Source organism: Dasypus novemcinctus, chromosome 25, assembly GCF_030445035.2.
Source record: "Dasypus novemcinctus isolate mDasNov1 chromosome 25, mDasNov1.1.hap2, whole genome shotgun sequence".
NCBI lineage: Eukaryota > Metazoa > Chordata > Mammalia > Cingulata > Dasypodidae > Dasypus > Dasypus novemcinctus.
The window spans coordinates 36,166,031-36,172,469 of record NC_080697.1 but is presented as its reverse complement, the minus strand read 5'-3'; the positions used below and the strand labels follow the sequence as shown (position 1 = coordinate 36,172,469).

The 6,439-nt window shown below is 36.7% G+C and overlaps 1 long non-coding RNA gene across 1 annotated transcript; it reads right to left on the bottom strand.

Annotated features, from left to right (window-relative positions):
- Positions 1 to 1,113: 1,113 nt before the first annotated feature.
- Positions 1,114 to 6,095, bottom strand: LOC131275995 (uncharacterized). Its single transcript, XR_009183466.1, has 2 exons — positions 5,317 to 6,095; positions 1,114 to 4,263 (listed from the first exon to the last, which is right to left on the bottom strand). It is a non-coding gene; the product is annotated as an uncharacterized lncRNA (long non-coding RNA).
- Between the last annotated feature and the right edge of the window lie 344 nt (positions 6,096 to 6,439).

Genomic DNA, 6,439 nt, shown 5'->3' with positions numbered 1-6,439 from the left:
AATTGTTTCACCAATAGATTGTATTCATTTAATCTGTTTATTGCTCAACTCCATTCTGATTTCTTTGATATCTACTCTCACAGACACAAATGACATCGGTGTCAATTTTGCATCTTTTTTACTTTTATGTACAATTTGGGGGTCACAACTTCTAATGCAATTTTAATAACCCATTTCCAAGAAAGGGGTGGGCAGGGGTATGAGAATGACAAGCATCCTTGCAAAATCTACACTAATGGTTTATCTGAAAGAATGTGCAATCTTCTATCCATGATCCACATTGCCAAAACATCAATTCAGTCAAGCTTTTGGAAATGTGAGGGCAATTTAGCAGCAATCATTTCCCTTTGCCAAGGCACCCAAAGGCAATAAGAATGAAAATAAAAAATAATTATGAGATTACCATTTTTAGAGATAATGATGAGTACACAATAAATGAATAAGCTACATTTTCATATATAAATGCATTCCAACATATTAACTGATTCTGTTAATGATGTGTATGGGATAGACATGTCATTAGGTGTATTTGAAAATGTACCTACAGTTCACTCCCAATATGACAAATAATATTTACCTTTTAAAATGAAGATGTGCAGTTATATCACCATCAGATGCTCTCCATCCTTTTCAAAAATATCTATACTCAACATATTTTGTGAAGACACTTCCTAATCCCTTTGGATATATACCAAAGTGTTTGATTCGGATTCCTGGGAAAAGGGGGCTGGTAGCCTAATTTGTTTGGCAGGTGGGATTTATCTGGTTTTACAATCGTGCCTTTCCTTAATCATAAGGAAGTCAAAACCACCAGAGTCTTCTCAGATTGCTTCAGGGCTGTGTCTGTAGGCACCCAAGGGAGAGTGAGATTTAGAGGAAGTGTGGCACCTGCACAGGTGTTTCCTTGTGATTCGCTATTTTGATGTTGCTGTTGTTAAACACACACACCGACATACACACACATATCTGGCATTTAAAATAATCCAGAAAATTCAGGGTTCCTTACACCACTTTTGCTATCTTTGAAAATAAGTAAGCATCACTTTCCCTATTCCTTTTCAAGTTTTTTTTTTTTAAATGCAGGGAGGTAGTCACTCTTAGATTTTAAGAGTATTTATCACACATATTTACAAAATTTAATTTAAGCTCATTTAACATAAACTCAAATGTTCAAACTGCCAGAGAATATCTGCAGGGTCAATTTAACATATACCTCATATTTCCAGAATTCATTTCCCAATTCCCCCAAATCAGAAATGCAGTTGTCATCCCTGGCCATGGGATATCAGATTTGACTGGATAATTCTCACATTTTCTTTCTACTGTACAATAACAGATTTATTAACAATTCAGGGAGAAAATGCATGAGGCATAGTGGAATAACATATAGGTTTCAATCAAACAGTGCTTTGCGGAGATCTTGCCTTCCCCTTTAATAACAGTGTAACAATTTTTCAGTCTCTAATATGAGGTTACTAATATTACCTGCCTCAATTTAAGGATTAAGAGATACAATAAATGTCAAGTACATCAAGAGGTGAATATTAGTATTTATTTACCTATTTGTTTGTTTGGTTGGTTTTTTACTTGTTGAAATCATTGAATCATCACTATGCTTTGTAAATGAAAGTCCAAGAAAGCATTGGGCCAGGGCTTGGTGGATTCAGTGGCTCAAAGATGTTCAAACACTCATGACCTTTCCGCCTTGGTTCTCCTGTGATGTAGTCTGCTTCACTCTGACTACTGCCACTCATGGTTCTAAGAAGACTGTCAATACCAACCACAGCTACACATCCCCTGGTTTCTTTCTTATCCCAACAGAGCTAGAGGTGTGACACTTTGCTTTCCAAAGTGCTTCATCCTCTGTACTGGCCACATGGCCCTTTCCTAGTGTCTGGACCTGGAGGCTTCCAAAGGACCTTCACAGTTGATGATATGTAGAGGCTCTAAATAAGTCAACTCTAGGCCACTCTGATTCTAACTGAAAATTAATTCTCCTTTTTGCCATCCCACGCTAACCAACGTAATTCACCAAAGGTTCTCATAATTTAGTTCAAAGATGTTAAGCCAAAAGGAAATAATGCCTAATATCACCTTCTCTTGTGCTTGGGGGATAAAATTCAATGTCAAAATTTTAACATCTCCACCTTATTTTTCTGCTCAGTCAGATCCAGGGGAATTGAGGTTTTCCCCACCCAGGCTGCTTTCTCTGAGGAGTTTTACTACTTTCTGCATCATATTTTTTTAGAGTCCAAAGTGTTTATAGGGCACAAGGCTATTATATCACTGACTCCACAGAATTTGGAAAAGAAGCTAATACCTAGACCCTAAAGCAGATATCACAAGTAAAATTATGTTTCGGAGTCCAGTATTAAGTGTAACCAAAGACCATAGCAAAGAATCTGTGGTTACTGAAGGAATTAGGGTATCTGGAGATGACTTCAGGATGCCAGGAACTCTGTCAATTGTCTGGAATCCAGGGTCTGTGAACTTTACCTGAACTGAGAGGAGGATGAGGTTAATTATGCATATATATATATATATATATATATATATATGTGTGTGTGTGTTTAGGCTTCTCCAGCACAGGGCCAAATAAATATTAACAACATACGAAACCCTGTATTTAATTGGATGATGCAAAGAAAAAAAATTCACTTTCATAATGCAAACCTACAACCGGAAGGAATCTAGAAAGCTCCTTATCTGTAGCAGTGAGGTAGATTTCTCACAGATGCGCAACAGAGCATACACTCACATGAATAATGAGAAGTGACTTGCTATTCAGCAGCCTCACATCCAGCAAAATACATGTTTTGTTTTGTTTTGTTTATCTCTGTTTTCCAGATTCTCTGAAATTGCATGAGGTATTTTATCAAGATGCTCTGAACTCTTCACTGGAAAGGTTTTTTGTGACATATATAATTTCATATATTCTAGATGCCCCAAACCAAATTGCTCAAGATCAAATCATATTTTAAATTCACTAGAAAATTAAATGATGTTAATCTAATCACATGATAGAGAATCATGAGTGATCACTTTGTTTTTAAGTTCTCTATACTGGGTTTTCTTCACATGTAGCCAGTTTTTATACTACTCATACATTATCCTATACATAGAAAGGAATCATATGCTTTTATTGGTATTTACCTACCACAATTGTATTCTTTTTTCTGAATTCTATGTATTATATTCCCTGTCTATGCTGCACAACCAATAACCCAAAAATTAACAGATTAAACAGCACACATATATTATCTTATAGTTTCTCTAGTGAAATCCAGGCACTGTTTAGCAAGGTCAGCTTTCCAGCATCCCATATGACAGTGGTCAAGGTATGGTGTAAGCTGTCCTATCATCAGAGGCTCAACTGGTTAAGGATTTGTTTCCAAGCTCCCTCAGGTGGTCAGAAGAATTCATCTACTTGCAGTGGTTCTCACAAGTTGCAGTTGTTTCTTTTTTCTCTTTGGTTCTTGGCTGGGGGCTGCTCCCAATTCTAGAGGCCACTCACAGTTCCTTGACACATGGTCCTCTCCATAAGTCCTTTCACAAAATGGCAGCTTACTTCTTCAAGCTTGCAAGGGAGAAGGGTCTCTCTTGTGTATGCTGGTAAGATGAATGTGTATGGGTGTGTATGTTAAATGTTTGCCATTTAACATAACCCAATAATAATTGGACAGGATTAAATAACATGCACAGAGAGGCCACCTTAACCTCTCTTGGGCACAACTTTTAAACTATGTCTCTGAAACTTTTTTTGAAAAAAACAATTTAAAAAAATTGAATGAAGGATGAAAATTAGAAAAGATGCCAATGTTACCACATACATCCTCTGGTAGTTCTTTGACAGTGCTTCTCATAACAGAAAACCAGCAACTCCCCTAAACTGGATCTTCTGGCACAGATGCCTGCAATCCTACTCACAAGTGCCAATAAGAACCAGGTCCCTGAAATTTGCTATGTCAATATCTAGTATGATGGGTATTTCTCCCTACTGCCAATTTAGTGAGTCATGGATAAAGTAAACCACTTGTTGTTGTTAACTGTTGTTCTTGTACTCCTTTGGCACTTAACATGCCCAGCCCAAACTAGTTAACTGGTCATGTGCTCATTTCCCTTTTTCAGAGTGGGAGTGCTCTCTCCTTGCTCTGCAATCTGGTTATACAGCATCTATTCCTCTTTCAGGACTGTGACCATCTTCTATCTTGTCTTAAAGTTCCTCTGATGCTTGTCTTGTCATTCCTCCTAGATTGAAATTTACTGGAAGTGAAGGAAGAATGTTTAATTAATGTTTGTAATCCTATAGTACCTAGCCCAAAGCCTAGCCTATAGAAGTTAACATCAACTGATTGGATGAACAAAGAAGTTGATCCGAAAAGTATTTTATCCCTCCAAATGTCTACTTTGACTCTACAAATTCTTTATAGATGTATCCCCAATATATTATACCTTTCTAAAAACTTTTGAAATCACCTACTCCAACATGGTAAACTGGGAAATGATTTACCTCTAGGGTTTAAGGTGGTGTCAAGATTAGGGCCAGGGTCTTTTCTGATTCTCAGGCCAAGACGCATTCCTAACAGCTCTGCACCTCAGGGTAGACCTGCATGCAGCAAGTTCATTGGTGTTTACTTGCCTACTTGGTTCTAGATTTTTTTTAAGAAAAAGGAAAACATCAAAGGCAGGTTTTTGGATGGCCTCTTTCATACACACCGAACAAGACCGAGCTCTCTTACTCAGATTCACGTATTATTTTTAAAGTAATAAAAGAGTGTTACTATTAAAGAGCCATCTAAAAAGTAATTTTTAAAGAAACAAAGTCAGAGAAGATTTTGGTCAGTTTACAGCCATCTTTCATCTCTGTACTTTCTGGTAGTAGAGGCACCAGCAAGTTAGGATGCAGTCTCGGACGGCCGCCCACACCTAAATTTGAACCAATTCAGTAATATGCAAAGATGGGAGGGGCGTGAGGTGTTGAGAGGTGTGGTCTTCCTGCATCGATGTAGTGCACTGAATCTAAAGGGTTTTCCTTCTCTAAGAAGTTTTCCTTCTAAAAAGAAGGGAATTCCTTCTCTGAGCACCGACTATAGATCTGCATCTGTTTATTGAGTGCTAACTATGGGCCTAGAGATCATAATCTTATTTTCATTGATTCGTTTAGGAATTAGGGATAGGGATGACTTATTGAATACATGGTATCTTTTTCAGTTACTGAGTTGACGTTGATTATTTGTTCTTTTAATCAAAATATATTATATGGGACATGTGGGAATAATACAAAAGAATACAAAATTCAAGAGAGATTTGGCTTACCTTTCTGATTTTAGAATGTGCCCAGATCACCAGGAGATTTCATAAGTGTTGACCTCCCTGAGAATTCTCCGGCAAAGGAGATGATACAAGATGATGAGGGGGAAAGAAACATTCATTCCATCTAACGTATTATAATTTTTTATATCATATATGTGCACTAGTGTCTTTCAAATTCATTATCTCATTTAACCCTCATCTCTGACCTCTATGGTTGCTATTATTAAATTCATTTCAAAAGATAAGAACACTGAACCTTGGGCAGGTTGTTTTTTTCCTGAGATGACTTAGTAAGCTACATAAAGAATGACAGAATACTAAGATTTGAATCTTTGCTATCAGGTCAGATCTGATATCAAAGTCTATGGACTTGTTCTTTTGCATCTTGGTCAGCCACACCAAAGAGAACAGCCAGCAAGATTAATAATTCCAGTAACTAAATTGTTAAATTCTAAATGAACCTTATTTATTTTGTGTATTCACTTTCCAGAGCTTTGAATGATATTAACTAATTAGCATCTTATGAGAAGTTGTGTATGCAATTGGTATAAAACATGTTGGACATTAAGAAAAAAAATACATGAGTATCTACCCATTGTGGGGAAATGAGGAGAGGAGGATTTACAAATTTAGGTATAGGTTTTGTTCATCCAAAGTTTTCCCTTGAATATTTTCGAATTACCATAACTCTGTTATCTCTGATTATTCATTCTGCTCCAGTAAATAGCTTCCAAATTTGACAGCTTATCTTGGAAAATAAAGGAGAGCTTTAGTGTCTGTTTTTACCTAAAATGCTTTCTGTTTGGGAACCAATAGGATCCAGAGAGCCTATTACTATGCATGCTATATATAAAGGGAAGGAGAACGTGCTGCTCCAACTACTTCATGCAGCAAACTAGATCTGAAAACAAGTACCCGTGGTGCTTGCTAAAAGTTGTTTACATAAATTTCTATTCACTTTGCCTTCATTTTTCTTCCCCATTCTAGGGTTCTAAAAAGATGTTCAAAATATGTATTTTTGCAAAGTAAATGCTATTGTCTGTTGACTTCCATTTTATTATTGTTAATGCATTCTTACAGTTGCCAAAACCTCCCCAGAAAAGGTGAAAACCTTTGGAAAATTGCC